The sequence below is a fragment of the Rhinolophus sinicus genome, chromosome 17 (assembly GCF_057876585.1).
Source record: "Rhinolophus sinicus isolate RSI-liver-muscle chromosome 17, RSI-T2T, whole genome shotgun sequence".
In the NCBI taxonomy this organism is placed as follows: domain Eukaryota; kingdom Metazoa; phylum Chordata; class Mammalia; order Chiroptera; family Rhinolophidae; genus Rhinolophus; species Rhinolophus sinicus.
The window spans coordinates 176,931,452-176,954,561 of NC_142517.1; the positions used below are offsets into that span (position 1 = coordinate 176,931,452).

At 34.2% G+C, this 23,110-nt stretch overlaps 1 long non-coding RNA gene across 1 annotated transcript in view; it reads left to right on the forward strand.

Annotated features, from left to right (window-relative positions):
• LOC148754882 (uncharacterized) overlaps positions 1–23,110 on the forward strand; it is a 525,297-nt gene that overhangs the window by 131,127 nt on the left and 371,060 nt on the right. The window contains exon 2 of the long non-coding RNA XR_016019815.1: positions 10,346–10,396. This is a non-coding gene — a long non-coding RNA (uncharacterized LOC148754882). The remainder of the gene's footprint in view (positions 1–10,345; positions 10,397–23,110) is intronic.

Genomic DNA, 23,110 nt, shown 5'->3' on the forward strand with positions numbered 1-23,110 from the left:
GGAAGAAAAAATAGCTCATGGAGTGGACTTTGACGTCAGACTGTTGGTAGTCTCCAATAACAGGTGACACTTGAGAAACCTGAAAATGTGGATTAGAATAGCACTTCTTAAGATCGGTATTTATGATGAACTTCTCCATAAATGTATTCCATATTCATGAGGCATGGCTTACACCTACAGCAGCAAAAGGTGGCAGCAGGCAGGCAGAGGGAAAGAGATCATTAGGCATTCCAGGGTGCACAGTCTTTTCATATGTCTCTCAACGCCGTATGTTTGCTTTTACTTTGTCTCAGCACAACAATCTGCTTGGAAAAAAAAAAAAATCTGGAAAAAACAAAGGTGCCTTTGCCAATATTATGTTTCGCTTTGACAAGCCCTGAGAATTCTGAGGGGAATCCAGTATAAATGGGATCAGGTCATTCACTTATGTTGTGTGTAAATATAATTTAAAGATACAACCTCCACAGTGAGTATACTTTCCTGAGGGCAGGCATTTGGAGGACCAAGGGCGAGCATTCTTCACAATCAATGAATCAAATAAGCTGTTCTCAGGATTCTAGCATGCCCTTGTTGCAAATATTGGGTATACTGATTAAATTTACACTTAATGGATACATTCTGGAAAATACAAACCTTTAACTGTCCATCCGGACAAACCCCACAGAGCAAAATTAAAAGCTTTGGCTAAGTTTTTGTATTTTCTATGTGATTTCACTAAAGGAGTCTTGCTTGCTTTTTGGCATAAACAATTATAGAATATTTCCAAGTCTTATTTAAAATGAAAAACAAGCTACACATTTTTAGCTACACTTTGGATAACTCTAAAATTCTGGTTGACGATATTTAATTGTTTTGTATATACTTTGTACATATCTCTTATAGACTTTCAAATTTTAATATGTGAATTTAATTAATTCATGTGTGCTGATCAATTAAATAGAATCCCTCAAAAACACTAGTTTACATAGTGAAGGTTGTACCAGTATACTCAACAAATTTATCCACACATAGTTGTGGATTATTTCTCAATATAATGCCTTCATCTTAATAGAATCGCCTTTGTGATTTTTTTCAAATCATTTAGAGTTTTAATTTGTAGTTACCTCATGATAAAATGGAGTTAACAACCCAGCATTAATTGTATAATATGATCATTTTTACGTATTTGAGGAGACTTAACTAATGTTGGCCCTTTTCATTTGTTCTGTACTTAGTCCATGATTATTATTGCTTTTATAATATCTGAAATGTATTTATATTTTTCTACTGAATTTCTATGATATCCAATTAATTATGGTAGCTATAACAAAGATGAAAGATTTTCAAGCAGCACATATAAAAGTTGCTCACATATTATAGAGATGAAATGTCCATTTCATAAAGCTGGGTAAACATAGTGTTTTTGATTGAAAGAACACTGGATTGGTAGAGGACAAGGTTTCTAGTCCCTAGTCTGTCCTTAATAGCCATGAGGGAAGTTTCAGTTTCCTGTGTATTTTCATCTCTAAAATGAGAGTATGATGTTAGCTTTTCTTTTTTAAAAAAGCTGAAAGAATCAAAATATTAGATATGGGAGGGTCTTTTTAACTGTAAAGTTCTGTTTATGTGTAACAGGTTATTGTTATGATCACCGGGTTCAATAGAAACAAAAATAATCATTACCTATCATATGCCCTTTTTTAGGGTACATAAAATCCCACAAGAATGGCTCTCTTAGTTTTTATGGTATTAGGAGAATTATAGCTGAATGACAGATAGGTTTGTTGACTACATAGACCACAAAGGAATGGATGTGAAAATGGTTTATATTGGTTGTTAAAAATATGCCTTAGTTTTTGTGTGTGTGTGTGTTTTTTTTGTATGTGGTTTTTTTTTTTTTTTTTTTTTTTTTTTTTTTTTTTTTTGGTATATTACGTGTTAAATTTAGTGTCTGGAGATCAGAAGAGAAGATTATATCAACAGAGAACAGGGAAAAGGCAGTAGAATTAAACTTTTTCCAATACCTGTGCACATGCAGGCTTACTAGATACCCCACAATCCTCTATAAACAGCATAGTTAAGGAAGGGTTCTCTTAAGGAAGATAGTTTGAATCCAGCATAAACCTAGAATGCTGTCTTTATTCTATAATATGATTAAAGAGCATGGTTTATATTAAATCATGGCATATTTACTAAGATCTAAAAATCCACTTAAAAGTTTATTTTCCTCTTGTATACAGTTTTTCAGGTAGTAATATAATGATTTATGAGGTTAGGTTATTTTCCCAACATATGAGGTATGATTAAAAAATACAGTGAATGTTTAAATTAAAAATAAAAAGTTATAGCAAGAGACACATTGCCATTAACCCCCCTCAAAATGTTTCCTGCTCGCTTTGAACACATGTATCCCATCGTTCTTGCCACTTTCTGAAGCAGTTCTGGAAGCCCTCTTTTGTCAACGTCTTTAGTTGTGCTGTCGTGGCTGCTTTGATGTCCTGAATCAATTTGACTTTGGGGAAGAGCTAGAAGTTGCCTGGAGCCACATCTGGTGAATAAGGTGGATGAGGACACACTGTAATGTTTTTATTTGACAGAAATTGCTGTACCAGAAGCAATGTGTGACATGGAACATTGTCATGATAGAGGATGAAGTAAAGACTCATGAAAGAGGACTTCCAGAACTGCTTCAGAAACTGGCAAGAATGACGGAATAAGTGTTTTTGAAGTAAGGGGCAGTTTTTTGAGGGGGATTAATGGCAATGTGCCTTTAATTATAATATATTTCCCCCCCTTCTTTTACATTCTCCCCCTCGCACTCTGGTTCAAGCTGTTGTTTCTCAGTCTAGCTGTGTAGGACACAGCTCCCTGGCCCATGCTGGTATTATGAGCCTTGCACTTCCTCCAGCTGAGGCAGTTGGTCAACAGTCAGCCTCTCACAGCAGCCCGTGGCCGCTCATATTGGCTGCCGACCACTCACACTGGCTGCTGGCCACTCATAGCGGAACACGGTAGCTCACGGCAGCACACAACAGCCCACGCTGACCTCTGGCTGCTCACCACAGCCCAGCTCCAGGGAGAGCCGTTGTTCACAATCTTGGCTGTAGAGGGCATAGCTCACTGGCCCATGTGGGAATTGAACCAATGACCTCAGAGTTAGGAGCATGGTGCTCCAATCACCTGAGCCACCGGGCATGCCTGTAATGCATTTATTTTTATATTTTATTTAAACATTCACTGTATCTTTTGGTCACACCTCATAGGTTTGTTAAATTTGATTAACTTCACTGGGATATAGGCAAACAACAGTGAGAAATAATGCAGTATCGAGCAACTTCTTCACTTTTCTTTCTGTCATCTGAAATTTGTTTTCCTACAACTCCTAAATGTTCTCCCAATCCAATAACATTAGCAAAGCATACATGTCTCCTTTCTCTGCTTGGCAACTGATCTATCCACCCACCAGTAGGTCTAGCAAAACCATCACTGCAGTAGTTGGAAGGTTTATTCACTTTCCTGTAGTGAATGAACCTCTTCTTTTACAGTTCAGGATATATAAATAATTTAGAGTAATTCTAGTGACTAATTTCTTAAAATTAATAATAAAGTTTTATAAACCTTAGCTTTTATTCCTTAGAGTATGTGCCTCACTATCTCACATCTGGACCCATGGCTTGTCACAGCTTTATGCTGTTTAAAGCTTTAGTTTGACCATTTTTAGGTGAGAGATGTTATCCTTGGTGGAATTCCAAGCCCAGTGCCTATTAAAATATATTCAGTATTGTTTTGACAATATATGCTGATGTATAACTGCCTACATAGGATGCTGAGATACAGATTAAACTCTTCCATTAATTGTTCATATACAAGGAAATTGAAAGGCTTCCAGACTATGCTAAAGGTTCAATGTCAGTTAGGATGAAGGGGTGATTAGGAGTTATACATAAGGGATAATAAGGCATTTTGGCAAAATTCATATCAACTGCAAAATAATATACATACATATATGACATATACTTGTGTGTACAAATGTTTACATACACACAACCTTAATATTTGCTTTAATCTTCTGCACAGCCTAGTGAGAATAGTCTGGGAAACAACAGGTGTGTCCAGCCAATGCCCCGCCTAAAAAGCAGTCCTGTTTGGAAAGGCTATTCAGTCCTACTCTTCAGAGGTAGAAGGTGCTATTGGACAGACATGAGTAGGCAAGCCCCTACTTAGGAATTTGGTCAATATTCATGAATCTGTGGTAGCACTGGAAGTAGGATTTTAAATTTAAAAATCACAGTTCTTAACATGGATTTAAATTTAAATGGTGTCAGCTATTGGGTATCCTATCCTTTATATATTCTTCCTCCATATGTCCTTCTTGGCATGTCAGATTAAGCACTACTAAAAACCATGCTCTTAAAGTCTGTTCAATGAGATTCCCTGGTAAAACGGGACATTTTAGCCCCAATTCACTTTTCTCAAAATTAAAGTCATGTGGTTCACATAATGGAAAAGGATTGGCTGTTTGTCATGTGCTCTTCTCCAACTGGTTGGTGTTAAAATAAGTCATTTCAGGGAAGGTGAACAGGATCCTTTCTGAATTTCCTACCTTGAATAATTAAAAGATGCCAAACACACAAACTTTACTCATTTGAAGTAGGCTTTTATGCCTTAGATCCTCTTTCTTCGAATTGACAGATTAGACCTATAGAATTATAAATTCCAGAAGATTTTCTGAGAGCAGGAATAATTCACTTCATTAAAGCAACCAATGCTTGAAAAGAGATTGAAATGTAGAATAAAACTCCTGAGAATAAGAGTATAAAAACAGACATGCATTAGCACTTAATAATAAACCAGGGACTGTGCAAAGCATGTCATATGCTTTTAACACACAAGCTGGTAAACTGGTACTGTTATCTCTATTGACTACATGAGGGGAAAAAAGGCAGTGCCTTCCCTTATGTGTTAATATAATACAGTTAATAAACAGTAGCACCCAAAGTTAGCTCTTGTATTGCATTGCCTCATTCCCACGGAGATCTCTGCTATCAAAGGCTATAGTGTCTAGATCTGTGACATAAGGATGAATGTGTGGGACACTAGAATTACGTGACAGAGAGAGTGAAGAAAACAAATATTTATTTACTTCTACAGTGAACCCAGCATTGTATAGGGACTTATCTTCAACTATGATGTAAGTAATGTTATCTGTATGTGCCATGTAAGGAAATTGATATTCAATCAAGTTTTAAAGTGCCAAAACCACATAGACATTTCCTGTTGACAACAGTGGGATTCACATTCATATATCTGACTCCAAAGCCCTGGGACTGTACATGACACCACTATGTGACTTCATGTTCCTGTGATGTATGCAAGGCACTGTGTGCCATGTATTTAGACTTTGTGATTGTTGATTTCATGCTAAATTTGTTTTAGATTCACAATGACCGTGTGCTTTCAGGTTGGGCTTTTGATATCAGATTATTGCAGTTTAATAGAGAAGTTTTCCCCAGATATATGAGTAGATATAAGAGAAAGTAACACGTTTCTAAATATGCACCATGCCTTTCAAGTCACAAGTATCCCTCTTCCATAGAGTTATAAGTCAGGATCAGATGATATATAGATGAGAATTTAAAGCAAATTGTTATAAGAGATGAAAGCTTCATCTAAAAGCTTACTTTATATCAACTGAAATGTGGAATAATTGGAACATTTCCCAGACATCCTTGTTATTTATTGGTCTCCCTCCTCATGCTTGTTTACTTTAAAAGTTGTATGGGGTGGTAACTAGAATTGGCCTGCCAAAGAGCTTGTATAAAGATGACTTTCTTTGTAATTACTCTATCTTGGAGCTTCATTTATAATCAAAAGAAGTATCATAATCTGTCAAATCAAACTTAAAAGGCTATCTTTGACAATATACTATCTGATGGTAACCTGAGGTAAGATGGTGACAAAAGATAAATAAATAAATAAATAAATAAACAAATAATCAGAGAATGAAACAGACAAAAACTGTTGTGGAAATGGTGAGAATTCACACTATTTAAATAATAAAATAATAATAATAATAATGATAGTAATAATGATAATAATAATAATAGCTACTCAATCCAAAACACTACTGGGTGACAGATCTGTCACATGCATAATCACTGGATATGTAATTTAAGCACAAGGCTTCAGTGAATCTGTAGATAGCTAATTGATTTATTTTTATTGAAATTTTACTTATTTTAAATATCATTTTCAACCATTATGATTTGGACTTGAATGTTTATTTTTTAATAACACTTTCGGATTAGATTTGGGCATTGGTATAAGTAGTATACTGCTTATATTGTATAGGTTTTATTCTTTCACTCAGTTTTCTTAGCCTTCATCTCTGAGCAAAAATATATAAACAATTATTCATTCATCTCTACCCTAATGTAGTGATTCTTAGAAGATTCATTATCTCTCTCGTATTTTTAAATGAATAGCATTTCCTTTTTTCCTAAAAGCTGATGACATTATTAGATTCCATTGCCAAACAATATTACTGTGCCTTGTTCATTTTGACAAGATAATCATTTATTGGTTTACAGAAATATGATAAAAGTGAACATGAAATCATTGATTTTTTTCATAGAAAAATTCTTCATATTAATAACTATAGTTATAATCTTAAAATTTTTAAATAGTCATTTTCCCTCTTTTTTTTAGTTGTCTTGAGTTCAGTATACATATCTAAACTTTATGCATCTTTACTTTAGCATATTATTATTATTATTACATACAACCTATAGTGAGTTTTAGAACTTTTCAGATGAGTACTAATCATATATTGAAACATTCCATAAGAAACTAACCTAGTGGATTTAGGTGGGTGATGAATTTAATGTAATGATCTACGAATAGAGAAATTATATCTTAGAAGGAAAAACTACTAAGAAAAAAATCAACACAAAAGTAGGGATCTATTAAAAAAGGAAACACATGAAATTTAAAACTACAAATGCCACATTTATAATTTGATTAATTTTTATTTTAGCCAATGTAAAATCCATAATTCTAAATGGTGTGTGTGTGTGTGTGAATAAAAAATAAAAGTTCTGGTTTTACAAATAACATAATTCAAATAAACACATCTAGAAATTACATGTATTGTGAATGCGCTAACTTGAGTTTTTTAAAACATTTTCAATATTTAAACAAATGAGGCCACACTCAAGAATAACTACCTCAAACTTGAGTCTATAACTTTTTTCTTGTTCTTTTGAAAAGTACACTTTCTCACAGATTAATTCTAATTTACTGTCTTCATTTTTATTGTATCTCTTCTATAAAAAAACACACTTCTTCTTTTATTTTTTTTTTATCCTTACAACAAGAGAATTGTCCAATGTAGACAATTTTGAAAATTGCATAGGAAAGTATAAGTTAAAAAAAATAGAATTTAATGGCCAGTTATCTTACTCTCTGGTGATAAGCACTTTAAGATATGTAACAGTTTTTATCACATACAGAAATTCAACTTTTTTCTGGGTTTCTCATTTATTTTTGGCAGACTCTTCAAATTAAATTGTCCAATTCTAAATTTATTAGGTCTGTCAAAATTAGGAAGGTATTATAATACATTAGAGAGGAAAGAGTTGTTCAAACTAGAGTGGCAGCAAGGAGGTGAAGAGTAAAGGTCAAATCTTGATATACTGCAAAGGTAGGCCTATATAGAGATTGCTGGTCAATTGGATGTGGAGTGGGAGAAAAAGGAAGACAAAAGGATAACTCTGGTGTTTTTAGCCTCAGCAAATGGAAGCATATTGCTTTTACTTATTTCTATTCTAGAAGGAGCAGCTTTGAATAAAGATACCAAGTTTCTGGGTTTGGACATATTTAGTTTGAGGATGCTTATCAGATACCAAAGTAGATGCTGAGAATACAGTTAAAAATACAAGTTTGGATACTGGGAAGACTTCTGGGTGAAAGGCATAACTTTGAAAGTTCAATATACAGTTGAATAAATAAAACCGTCGGGAAGCAAAATAAATACATAGAGTAGACAGTAATGTAAGGGTTTATGTCAGGCAGTGCACATCGCAGCCCATGGGCAAAATCCACCATATTTATAAATAAAGTTTTATTGTAATACAGATGTGCCAGTTTGTTTTCATCCTGCCTATGGTTGATTTCACACTACCCTTCCTGAGTGGAATAGTTGCAACAAAGATTTTATGATCCACAAAGAATAAACCATTTATTATCTGACTCTTTACAGAAAAAGTTTAGACCCCTGGTCTAAAGGAAGGTAGTTAGATGACTAAAATTTTGGTTACTTTTTACTCAAGTTTTCTCAGAACAGCCCTAGTTTATACCTATTGGCCCAGAATTCAAACAAATAAATAATAAACATTTTCAATTTCTGACAGGTCTTTGGGCAATATAGTATACAATCACTCAAACTGAGATTAAAATAGAACACAGTGGCTAATACTAAACTATTAATTACATTTTGTCTTTGCTAAATAGCCAAAAATGTGAAACATGTGTAATCATTATTTGAATGGTCTCCAAGTTAACTAATTATCTTATTAAATTGAGTCAGTGCTGAAAATATCTGTGTGTGGTATATTATAATGGACAAGAGGAAAATGGCACTACAAAGGAAGTTACACAATATAGAAAAGTAATAAATATAATAGGTTTCTACCATTGAAGGATTTTTATAGTTTTAGAACGGAGGGGAAACAACAGAGAATAAAATCTAAAAGATTGTACACTCATTAGATTGACTGCAATTATTATTTCAACTTAGAGTAACTTGAAAAATATGAACTAGCATCCATTTTAATAGAATTCAAGAATGGAGCCTTCTATTTCAAATTGCCATGGTTGACTTACATAGGACAAATGGATAATTTAGTGTTATTAGGATTTTTATATATAATTTTTGCTGCAAAACACTACTCCACACAATTATTTCCACTTACAATGTGAGTGTATTTGTATCTCTAATGTATTATGTTTTAAGACAGAAATATGAGATAAGCTAAGTAAAATGAAAAGTTTTAAAATATATAATTGTTTCATGCTTTTTGAGTCTTTTGATTCTTTTATCACTTAAACTTCTTGATGTTAGCTGGAATAAAAGATGAAAACATGTTTCACTTCACTAATCATCAGAGAAATCCAAATTAAAAACATCAAGAGATATCACCTCACACCTGTCAGAATTGCTATCATCAATAAATCAACAAATAACAGGTGTTGGTGAGGATGCAGAGAAAAGGGAAGCCTCATACACTGTTGGTGGGATTGCAAATTGGTGCAGCCGCTATGGAAAAAAAAAAAAGGAGATTCCCTCCAAAATTAAAAACTTAACTACCTTATGACCTAGCAATTCCACTTCTGAGTATTTATCCAAAGAAATCAAAAACACTAATTTGAAAAGATACATGCACCCCTATGTTCACTGAAGTATTAGGTTGTTTCCATATCTTCCATAGGCAAGATATGGAAGCAACCTAAGTGCCCATCAATAGACTATTGGATAAAGAAGATGTAGCACATACATACAATGGACTATCACTTGGCCATAAAAAAGAATGAAATTTTAGCATTTGCCACAATATGGATGAACCTAGAGGATATTATGCTAAGTGAAGTAAGCCACACAGAGAGAGATAAATAATATATTATCTAACTTATATGTGGAATCTAAAAAACTAAATACAGGGACAGAAAACAGAAACAGACACATACTGTGTTTCCCTGAAAATAAGACCTAGCCGGACCATCAGCTCTAATGCATCTTTTGGAGCAAAAATTAATATAAGCCCCGATATTATATTATATTATATTATATTATATTATATTATATTATATTATATTATATTATATTATATTCCCAGTTTTATGTTAAAATAAGACTGGGTCTTACATTAATTTTTGCTCCAAAATATGTATTAGAGCTGATGGTCCGGCTAGGTCTTATTTTCAGGGAAACACGATAGATACAGAGAACAAACTGTTGGTTGCCAGAGGGATGTGGGGGTATCTGGGTACAAAGTAGAAGGGACTAAGAATACAAATTGGTGGTTATAAAATAGTCATGGGGATGTAAAGTACAGCATAGAGAATATAGTCGATAATATTGCCACAACTGCATAAATTATATAAAGATCTAACCACTATGCTGCATACCTGAAATAAATATAAGGTCATATAGAACGTCAACTGTAACTGAAATAAATACATAAATCAATTTTTAAAAAGATGGTCCTGTGGCTACAGTTGTCCAATAGTTGTTTTAGTCAGTTCAGGCTTTTGTAACCAAATACCATAGACTATGTGTCTTTAAACAACAAACATTTATGTCTTACAGTTCTGGAGACTGGGAAGTCCACGATCAAGGTGCCAGCAGATCTGGTGTCTAGTGAGTACCCTATTCCTGGTTTGCAGAATGCTGTCTTCTCTTGTATCCTCATATGGCAGACAGAAGTCATCTTTCTCCTGTATTTTCTTATAAGGGCACTAATGCCATTCATGAGGGCTCTCCCATCATGACCTGATTACCTGTTAAGAGTCACATCTGCAAATACCATCACATGGGGGATTTAGGCTCCAACATATACATTTGGGGGGGCATAAACATTTATTCCATAGCAAGTTCTAAAGATAAAATGATCTATACGTATATCATGAATATATGCAAAATGTCATGAACCAAATAGTATAAAATTTCTATCAAAGGCACTCAAATCTATAGCAAACTAATTGACCATCGGCTATGATGTGTCAAAATATATTTATAAACCAAATATGAAATAGTGTTGACATTAAAAAAATGTTAGTTTAAAAAATTGTGTTAAAGGCTGAATTATTCAAAATGAATAGTGAGAGTTCTATAAGTTAAGCAAATCAGATCAATCTGGCATCATTATATACCATATTGCCTGGCGGAGCCTGTGTCTAAGAACTCTATAGGAAAGCTAGAGGATAAGCTGTTGATTTTATGAAATCATGAGTTTATATAAAATTCTTAAATTACTTGGCAAGAAGCAGAAAGGGAAAATGATAGTGTTAGTCTGAAAGGACAGCTAAATAAATGTAAAGGGATCATAGAAACTATGAGTTGTGAAGCAAGGAGAGTGATCTTCCATGGATTACTTTATTTATAAGTAGTTTTTAAGTAATTAAATATGATTAAGTGAAAATTCTCACAGAACAATTATATTTTCCTATCTTGTATAGTTTTCTGTATAAGATAATTTGCGTTTTAATTTCAAGAAAATAGTACAAAATATTTTAAGACATTAAGGTTAACTTTAAAATACATATGTAACAGCATCTTGATTGCATTATAGTTTTGCACATTTCTATTAAGTTATTGACATTCACATTAAGCCTAATAATATGCATGATTGCAGTTTTTTTCTGGTGAATATATTTCCTGTCCTAGTGAAGGAGAAATAATACTTTGTAAAATTCATAGAACATGTTTTTGTCTTGTTTTCTTTCCTCAAAAAGAGTGTGCTCGAGAGTATACACTGCCTAATTTTCATATACTGTTCTGTGTCTTGGTGCGTAAATTTAGTCTCAGTTTTGGCAATGGACATTTCTTTAATATAAAAAGATGAATTGAAAGTGGGTATCAGAGTTAGTAAAGAATCCAGTAATAAATTAAATATGTAAAAATTTACTGTAGTATGTAATATAAAAAACCATATAGAACACATAATAGACAAATATTTAAAGTAGCATAAAGAATGATGAAGGATATTCCAAAAATAAACGTTTAGATATTATAAGCATTATTGGGAAATGATTCAGATATATAACATATTTCTTTAATTAAATAAAATGATAGAACATGAGCTTGTGTTCAATTGCCTCCAGAGGCTTTCTGAAAGGTTAATTTTCAAGATATTTGTAAATATAATCTGTTAAAAAACGATAGGGTTTTTTTGAAAAAGTTTAATGGAATAAAAAAACTTTCAACATTACTTATTAAAACTCTTTATGAAATTATAATAATTAAACTGTAGGGAAGATGTTGAAGAAAATTTGCCTTCGTTGGTTAATGTGAGCTTTCGTCTGTTTGCTTTTTGTTCCCTCACATGAGAGACTACATGTGTGGTGATGGTTAGCTGTTTGGTTTGCTTTTGTCTGTTTCTTTGTTCCATCACATGTGAGACAGCATGTGACATGATGGTTAAATTTTGTCTGTTGACTCTGTTCTCTCATATAAGAGACTACATGTGATTGCCAATGAATACAAATTTTGAGGCCGAATTGTAGGTAGATGTTGAGGAAAATTTGCCTTCATTGGTTGATGTTAGCTTTTGTCTATTACCTTTTATTTGTTTTTGCATGTGAGGTGATATCTGTGCTGTGATCAGGGATTGAGTAAATTCCCCCTTTGGTCTCATTCTCCTGAGCAGGGGAGATATGAGATGATGTTTGTTGTTCTGTCTGTATTGTGAGGTGATGGTTAATTTAGGATTAAATAAATTCTTGATCAGGGGTTGGAGAATTCTCTCTTTGTTCTGCCTGTTTCGCCCACATCAGCAAATGATGTGAAGAAGCTAAGTTATATCAAGATGACGTGACAGACACATTGCCAGGCCTTGTTGCTTATCTGGATGAATTGGCCTTGGCCGGATGGACAGTATTCATATCAGTGACTGTCCAAGCCTCCCGGAACTGGCCATTCCTTGAGAGGGGGGTCAGGAAGAAGAAACTTGGCTCTAAGGTACATCTGAAAGACAGACATCAGTTGGCAGTGTAGTGATTATTATTTCATCATTTGGTCTTTGTCATTGGTGATTTCTCATCAGTCTAGCATTTTGAAGACTTCCAGCAACACACAGCTTACAACACCAGGGGATGTTCTGACTTTCAGCCGTGAACTTGGTGAGGTCTGGCTGGTTCCCGGACTCTCCAGTGTCGTTCCCCATGGTTAGCCTTCTTGACAGCTTGATAGCATCTAGAAAACTTGTATGCAGTTTGCATCTTACGACATCAGAAAACACCTTGACTTCTAACAACAAGAACAACAACAACAATATTCATGGGAATTAGCAAGCAGTGGTATAGGAGACGCCTGAGTTTCTCTCAGCTACAGACTTGGCAAGTTTCAATTTATGACTTTTCTCCCCCAGTTTGGTGAGCTTTAGACATCTACTGTAACAGTCACTATCCTATAGAGCTTATTACTGCTTTTGGATACTCCTTACTGATATCATTTGTGTATTTAACCAAGTGATTTTTGATCAACAGTAAACATATGCTGGGTTCTCTTAAACTTATACATATGTGTACTCCTTTGACATGACATTGTTTATATATATATATATATATATATAAATATGTGTGTGTGTGTGTATATATATATATAGTTTAGTCTTCACCACCTTTTCTTTCTGACATTAACATATTCTATTAATTGCCTTTGTCTTTTGCTATTACATATTGCTAAATAAATTGATGAGATATTAAATAAATAAGTAAATTAGCCCTATTCTAGCACGTGTCCCCCCCACCATTTCTTTTCCCCATTCGTCATTACATAAACATATATGCTACTGAGGAAAAATAGGAAAAAAAGGTTAAGAGAGATGGTTGAGGAACTGCAGCATTGCTTCCCTGAGTCTCCAGCTGCTGATCTCAGGAATTGTCAGCCTCCATAATCTGGAGAGCCAATTCCTTATAATACATCTTTCTCTAAACATATACACCCTATTGATTGTTTCTCTGGAAAATTCGGACTAATACAAAAAACATGACTCAAAAAGGGACAAGAATCCATCACAGCTAATATTCTCACTGAAAAGACTTTCCAAATTATTTCAAAATCTTAATGTGGAAAATCAAGCCATAGTCATCAAGAAAAAGATATATGGAGAGTACCTGCATCAGCTTTTACATGTAAAGAGCTGAGAAGAGGTTGTTTGCCTTTACAACAAGAAACCACAGGACAAACTAGAAATCTATGACTTTTGGAGGGCCCATCAGAGAACTGAGAGCACAGGGCAAACTACTCACCAAAAATTTGGAAAGATAGGTGCCTGTGGGGGTGGAGGGTATTGGGGGGCTCTTGAGGGGGACATGACCTGAGCATTTGCTTGCCTGGGGCAGCAGCCACTTGATGCTCTATAAACTGTTGGCACAGTAAAGCAACAGTTTTGACAAATTGCTAGAAGTTGAATGTGGAGTAGTGAGAGAGTAGAAACTTTCCTGGGGACCGCACTCATAGGGTATCCTCATATTTTTGCAGGCTTTTCTCCAGGAATCCCACCAGATTCTCACAGGGAGGAACTGAAGAATGTAGACAAATCTCCTCTATGGTGCTGGCTGGGTATCATGAAATGCACCCAGCCTCCTCTTGTTGATTGAAAGCTTTGTGTAGCTTATTATTTTTTCTTCGTAAAGGTTAACTTTTGCTAGATAACTGAAGGTTAATAATCAGGTTATTTTAATGATTCTTATATTTCCCAGCACCAAACTTTATTCATATTACCCACTAATGCTTTAAAAGACAAACTGGTCCTCAGTCGGTATTAAATAATCCAACTTTAATTGTATTGTTGGAAAGACTACAGGACCCTATCTTATATACAAAATAATTTTAAGCTTAACAAGCACTGTCAGTTGTGTCTAGGTATAGGTTTTATTTGCAATAATTTTGGTATGTAAATATACACAATTTATATCTCTTTCCTTAGTTTGACAGGCATCTGAAATAAATGTCCACATCTCTGAATGTGCTCTCATTTCCACATAAAAGGGAATATATGACGAGTCAATAAAAATAGTTTAAGTTACCCTTTGATATAGAGTGATGGTTATCCAACATTAAAACTTCGGTATCACTACATCATTGACAACTCTCTCAAATAAGTAAGACCAAATCTACAACTAGTTTCCCTTTTCCCCTTAAAAGTCTCAATCCATATGCAGTTATTTCAGAGAACTAGCTAAAAAAAAATACTACCAAGCACAGTGAACCAGAGAGTCTCTGCTTTTTAACAAATTTTGACAGTCAGCAGATAATATTGAAGAGATGTGTTTAGGCATCCTTTGAGGCTGAGGAAAGAAAAACTAAAATGGGGTGTGACAGAAGGGGGAAAAAAAAAGTGAGTTTGTAAGGGGAAGACACAGCCAAGTGTCATGCTCTGGTGTTACTATTACTGGACTACCAAATTTACATCAGCGTGGAAACCTGTGATTTGTAAACAACAAACAATATCTGTAAACTGATATTGCCAGGGGGTCCTTTCAATTTTAACTTACATACATAGAGACTTTAAAGATACATGATGGAAAATACCTAAAGCTGTCAGATTAGACAAAAAAAGCTTAAGGGGTTAAACCAAAAGGTCCAGTGTTACAAAGAAAAATGTTCAAATTCACTGTGAAGATTTTCTAATGTCATAATAACAGACAATATATGCCACAGTTCCTTCGTCTCTAATTGTTTAATTGTGGAGTAAATTATGTTGCTCTGTTTTCAGCATTTACTTTTCAAATTAGCTCTTGGCTGCAGTGTCCTTGATTATAGAACTTAATTAGCTGTGCCTGTTGAAGAGTATTGTGCTATTTACAGGATACATGATCACACGGAAAAGCTTCATATAAGCGATCGGAATCATAGTGAAGCCGGGTTGCCTGTTCCTTAAAGGTGGAAGCACAGTTGCAAAACAGGCTGTATTTAGGGTCAGAAGAGTCAAAGCAGAAAGAGCTCCAATAAAACAAAATTAGGTGGCTGTTTGTTTTATGTAGTCAAATATTTTGATTGAATACTGAATTATAGAAGAATGAATTATCATTTGCTTTACTTGTATTAGTTCAACAATAGAGTGACCAACAACATGAAGATTCTTTAAGCATCACACTAAACAGGACCAATTCTGATTTCTGATTTTTTAATCAATTGGCTTTTTAAAACACCCTTCTATCTACAGTTGTGTCAATGTGTTCTTTGTGTTTTCACTAGTCAGTAATGATAGCTTCTGATCTTCTTATCATGCAAATTATATAAATAAATACAAATTTGCTATAGTGAGTGAATGACAGCTAACCCGGAAATTGCTTTTCAACAATACCCTATTAAGTAGGTGAGTTCAAAGAGCTAATTATATCTATGGAAATATTTTTCTCTAACAAGTTTATGAAAACTTTGTTTTAAGTCTTAGCAAAATATAAATATTCAGCATAAAATTTTCAGAGACTGTCAGAAATTTAAAGCAATCAAGAAATTACACAATATTAAAATTTTTATTTTGGCTAGCTCAAGTGAAATAAAAGACCAGTTATTAATACAACAGATTTCTTTTTCTTTTTTCTTTTAAGATTTAGCGCACTAGGAGAGCGTATGGTTGATACCTCAGCAGTCATTTCTCCAAATAAGTTTTCAGGGTTTTTTTTTGTGTGTGTGTATTTGTTTGTTTGTTTTTTTAAAGTAATGTGAGTTAGTCGGATTTTGATGAAAAGTAAATAACTCTTTAATCTATTTGGCATGCAACAAAAACATTTTGTTGTTGTTGTTGTTGCTGCTCACATTACATGAAGGCTGTGCGTCACCTGCAGGGCAGGTTAACTGTGTTCATCTGTGCTTAACTGGGTATTGTTGGACTGGACTCAGCTCCAGAATAGTTTTCTGTCATTACAAAACAAAAACAAAAACAAAAACAAAAACAAAAACAAAAAATACAAAAAAAATCACTGATGCAGGTAATAGCCATTATTTAGGAAATAGTTTTCATGTTGAAAGACAAGAGTGAGAAAAGTAGAACCTGACCAAGCAATTTTATTTAATGTTCTTTCTGCTGGGATGCAGCAAACTTCCTTTACTTACATACCATTAGCCAAAGCATGTTCCATTACCAAGCCCAATGAGTAAGGAGAAGGGAAGAATTAACTTCCACAAAATACGTAGGGAATTGAGAGCACAGTAATCATGGATGTATTGTCCTTTTACAGAAGAGGAAAACAGTTGGGAACTAATCCAATATGATGTTACAGTATCACAGAAGCAAGAAGATAATTTACTTCTTTTTTTTTTTTTTTTTTTAAACCGATCATTTACTTCTAGCGATCAGATTATATGAGGAGCAGAAAGGGAGAATGTTGAGACTACACAAAAAGTCCCACCTTGATTGTCTTACCATACTAATTAGATGTCTATTTCCCTCCACTATAATGTGAGCACAGTGCAAGCAATTATTTTTCTCTCTGTTCCTAGAAGAATGCTTGGCATGTCCTAGGCATCCAATAATCATTTATGACTGACTAAATAAAATATACAGCACATTTAGAGGGAGATGCAATTACATTCAAAATATGATTTTTCTGGAGAAATGATGGCCGGACCTAAATCAAAACAACATATCTAGGGAGGTATGGTCCAACTTTTTTTTTTTTTTTAAACAAAACAAACACTCAAACTTCCAAATGCGAAGGTAGGGTAAAACAATAGTGGAACTTATTGAGGTGTAAAAGAAAGGTGTTTGTTTCTATGGTCTAAATTTCTAGAAGATGGTTTACACATGATGCTCTCTTAATGCAATCACTCACATTATAGGAGAATTAAGATATTGTAGTGAGATGAAATTTTATCTTTCTAATGAAATATAAGTCTGACTATATTCTGCTCAATTTAAAATTGTATAGGAAATTTAGTGCATAAATTGTAAGAGTACATTTCAGTACTTTTCCTAACAGGAACACATTCATGTAAAAAGCCATTCTCATAAAGAAAGAGAACATTATCAGAATCATACAACCCTCTCATTATCGTTCCATCTAACACTGATTCTTCCTATAAGCACTATCCCAACTTTTAAATCACTAGGTTAGTTTTGATTATTTTTGAAACTTATATAAGTACAGAAGAAATTCCATTATGTCTGCTTCTTTTACTCAAAATTATGTGTATGGAAGAAATCTATTGTGTTTTCATAGCAGTACTTCATTCCTTTACTTGTACAGTATTATAATATAAGAATCCATTATTTATCATGAATTTTTCAGTTGCTAATAAGGACATTTTAGTGTATGGTAGTTGGTGCATATATGTACATATTGGGAGGTGTAAAGCTAAGAGTGATATTTTTGAATCATACCAGTATATATTTACATTTAGTAGTGCCAAAGGGCTGAGCTCTGAAGTGGCACAATATCACTTCTGTTACATTTTACTGGATAAAGCAAGTAATAAGACCAGCACACATTAACATCTGGGGAAATGAATTTCAGTTTTTGACAGATAATTTTAAGATTACATTGTAAAGGGACATGATTGCAGAAATGGGAATAATTCCAACCAACTTTATAAAAAATCTACAACAGTAATTATATTTAATTGTAGTTTACTTTTCATTTCCCTCATGACTAACAAGGTTGATCAATTTTTCCTTTGCTTTTATAGCCTTTGAATAACTCTTTTATTAAATGTCTGTTCAAGGGTCTTATCCAATTTGAATGAGATTGCCTGTCTTTTTCCTAGTGATGTGTTAGGATTTTGTTGTCTGGGTATGAATCTATTATCCATTCTCTAATTTTGGCTTGCTTTTTGACTAACTGGGTCTATTCTCTTTTCTTTATAGTAGTGCTGAATTTTAAAGTGAAGAAGTTATCACTATTTTCCATTTTGGAGTAGTGGTTATTATCATTATTATTAATACTATTTTAATTTTGCTTGCTTATTGTAGACACAAAACAAAGTTTACTTACTACAGGGCCCAGGGCCACAAGATCGCTCCTACAATTTCTAGAAGATTTTTTTTTTCTCTTTTTAATTTAAAAATAGAATACAAAAATCATCTGGAAGTGATTTTGTGAATGATGTGAGGCAATGGAATAGTTCCTTAAAATATGTTTTTTTCATATGATACTGAAGTTCACAAAGAATATTTTAATGAAAAGACCTTTATTTGGACACTAATATGAAAGTCCATCTATGTCCTAAATCAAATGTTGAGATTTCATGAACCTCTCTTTGGATTCTCTACAGAGATACATTGGTGTATATGTCTAGGCTTGTAGGACTAAACAGTTCCCATGATTGTAATGTGTCTTTTAACTCAGTGAAGCAAGTATTTCCTTGTTTTTTTCTTCTTTCTCTTCTTTCTGTTTCTTCTATAACATTTCCTTTGCTATTCTTGGTCCTGTGCCTTCTTATATAAACTTTAGAATTTGCTTGATTGCCAGAAACATAATTTTTCTGGAATTTTAACTTAGAATGCATTTAAACTAAAAAAAAATAAAAAATAAAAAATAAAAATGGGGGGGGGGGCGGGGAAATGGCACCATTAATTTTTCCAGACTTTGGATCCATTTACTTAGCTTTCTTTCTCTTTCTTTCTTTTTCTTTCTTTCTTTCTTTCTTTCTTTCTTTCTTTCTTTCTTTCTTTCTTTCTTTCTTTCTTTCTTCCTTCCTTTCCTTCCTTTCCTTCCTTTCCTTCCTTTCCTTCCTTTCCTTCCTTTCCTTCCTTTCCTTCCTTTCCTTCCTTCCCTTCCTTCCCTTCCTTCCCTTCCTTCCCTTCCTTCCCTTCCTTCCCTTCCTTCCCTTCCTTCCCTTCCTTCCCTTCCTTCCCTTCCTTCCCTTCCTTCCCTTCCTTCCCTTCCTTCCCTTCCTTCCCTTCCTTCCCTTCCTTCCCTTCCTTCCCTTCCTTCCCTTCCTTCCCTTCCTTCCCTTCCTTCCCTTCCTTCCCTTCCTTCCCTTCCTTCCCTTCCTTCCCTTCCTTCCCTTCCTTCCCTTCCTTCCCTTCCTTCCCTTCCTTCCCTTCCTTCCCTTCCTTCCCTTCCTTCCCTTCCTTCCCTTCCTTCCCTTCCTTTCCTTCCTTTCCTTCCTTCCTTCCTTCCTTCCTTCCTTCCTTCCTTCCTTCCTTCCTTCCTCTCTCTCTCTCTCTCTCTCTCTCTCTCTCTCTCTCTCTCTCTCTCTCTTTCTTTCTTTCTTTCTTTTCTTTCTTCTCCTAATAATACACAGTTTTCTGTGGATGAGTCTGTGTAGATGTATTCCTTGGTATTTGGTACTTTTGGTAACTACCTAAATGGTATAAATGAGGTCTGACACGTTCACAACATAGTTGCAACAATGTTACTAACCTTTTTTTATATCAAAGGGATTATTCATTATGAATTTGTACCAACTGGAGAAACAGTTAACCAAGTTTACTATTTGGCAGTGGTAAAAACGCTGTGTTATGTTAGACGACCTGGAATTTTGCCAACTATTCATGGCTCTTGCATCACGACAATGCACCAGCTCACACGGCACGGTCTGTGAGGCAGTTTTTAGCCAGTAAACAAATAACTGTATTGGAACACTCTCTCTACTCACGTGATCTGGCCTCCAAGGACTTCTTTCTTTACCCAAAGATAAAGGAAATATTTAAAGGAAGATACTTTGATGACATTCAGGACATCAAGGGTAATACGACGACAGCTCTGATGGTCATTCCAGAAAAAGTGTTCCACAATTGCTTTGAAGGGTGGACTAGGTACTGGCATCAGTACATAGTTTCCCAAGGTGATTATTTAGAAAGGGACCATAGTGATATTCAGCAATGAGGTATGTAGCACTTTTTCTAGGATGAGTTCTCAAACTTAATTATCTAACTTCGTGTAGTATTGGGATGTGGATACATGACTTTCTGCATTTGATAAAACCCTCTAACTGTACTTCATAAAGTGTGAACTTTAGTGTTAGCAAATTGAAAAAAAAAATACAAAAAAATACAGGCATTTGAGGTATTTCGTACCATACAATGAGAGAATTCATACTGTGACAAACAGCTCTAACTGTATTATGCGTATATGATATTACTGCATTAAAGGGGGCATGAAGGTGGAAATCAAACTGCTATAAGCAAGTTTGGGAGAGGGTATTATGACTGCAAATGAAAGGATAAAGATAAATGAAATGATACATAAACATTGTGTAGAAACCCTTGATATTCTGAATGCTATATATACTATGTGTTTTTCTATACAGGTCCTCATATAACCTCATTTTGTTCAATGTTGTTTTGTTATAATGTTGATGGAATGCCATATGAAATTAACTCTCATTTATATCAACTAGCCTATGGTAAAATTTATATATATATAATTTATATATACATGTCATATATATGTATATACACATATATATGTTATATATGTATATACACATATATATGTTATATATGTGTATATACATATATATATATATTTCTGTATATATGTGTGTATATATATATATATATATATATATATATATATATGTGTTGTTTTGCTTAAAGTTGCAGACCCTATCAATAGTATTAAGTAAGCACTTACTGTACATACATGGTTTTCTACTTAGTCAACTTCTGCTGTGCCGGAAATGTAACAGTAGCTTCTTCATTGGCAGACACAGACTTTCCAGTAATATTTATATTTTCCAGTCCAGACCTATTCCTAAATCTGTGTAACCATCCCTTACTTGCAGGAAATGGCTTGGTGACACTTATGTCAGAGTATCCCATGTAAAATCTTTATATAGGCTTATTGCTTTCTAGTGCAACACGTTACTGTCAATCAGAACATGTTTTCTCCTCATGTCTTCCACTCACAAATTTAATACCTTTTCTATGTTAACTGAGCACTTATCATGCACTGTGGCCATAACTTTTGCAATTTGAGATGTGACAGCAAAACTAGCATAAGTTTTTTTTATCTTTTCTTTCTTCATAATTTCATAGATAGAAGATTTGTTTTTTAGCATAGATCATAGCAACCTCAGTGTGTGTATGTGTGTGTGTCTGTATTTTTAATTAAGTCAAGAACTTTCACCTTTTCACTTAAAGAAAATACTTTATGGATTATCTTTGGCAAATCCAAATTGCCAGCATCACATACTCTTGTGCTTTGGAGCCATTATTAAGTAAAATAAGGGTTACTTGAATATAAGTACTGTGATACCTCCACATTTGATCTAATAATGGTCATTAACTGACTAAAGGATGGTAAGCTTATACAGTGTGGATAGGATGGGCAAAGGGACAAAGTGATGCTTCACATCCTGGGCAATACGGAGCAGGATGGCATGAGATTTCATCACACTACTCAGAACGGCATGCCATTTAAAACTTACAAATTGTTTATTTCTAGAATTTTCCATTTCATATTTTTGGGCCATGTTTGAAATGGTTAACTGAAACCGCACATAAGGGGTGACAACTGTACTGTAACTGATAAATTTGTTTCTCATGGAGTTATAGGTAAATTTGAAACTGCTTTAGTTGTATACTAATGGATGGTGGATGTAAATGAATGGTGGAAGATGGAAGCTAGGTTTTTCACTCTCAGAGTAGGAAGTTACAGATGAGCGAGAAGAGAAGGCTAGAATGAAAACTGTGTTACATTCCTAATTTGGTGAAAGGAACAAACCTAGACTCAGGAAGTTAAATGACCACAGACATGTTAAATCCAATAAAATTCATGCTAAACACATCATAATTAAACTTCCAAAAACTAAAGATAAACAAAAATATCTTAGATGCATCCAGAGAGAAACAATACATTACCTATGGGGGGGGGGGGCGTTCCAATTTGAATCACCGATTTTCCATCTGAAACCATGGAGAACAGAAGAAGGTGGCATGACAGTTTTTAAGTGATGAACCAATGTAACTGTTACCCATACAATTTATACTCTGCCATACCATCCTTCAGGGATGAAGGAAAAATAAATGTATTCTTAGATGAACAAAAACTAAAAAAATGCTGTGTTGCTCTAAGCGCCAAACTGAAAAATTAGCTAAAGGAAGTTCTTCAAACAGAAAGAACATGATAACAGACGGAGCACTCTTAGAACAGTAGTTAGGAAGAGAGAACAGAAAGAAACAATCTGGGAATATGTACAGTAGTCTATCCTTATGAGTTTTATAAATAATATTTGATGCTTGAACTGAAAATTATAAATAATTTGATATTCACAACAATGATATTTAAAAGTGGAGCAAGTAAAGGGACCTAAATGGCAGTAAGATTTCTCTCTTCATTCAAGAAAATGTGCACCCATGCAGGGTCAGGCAGATCAGCCCAGATCAGCACATAGCTGCACCGGCATGGCGTTCCTCTCACTGTTGTGGGAGTCCTGAACAAAAGGCTGATGGTTTTA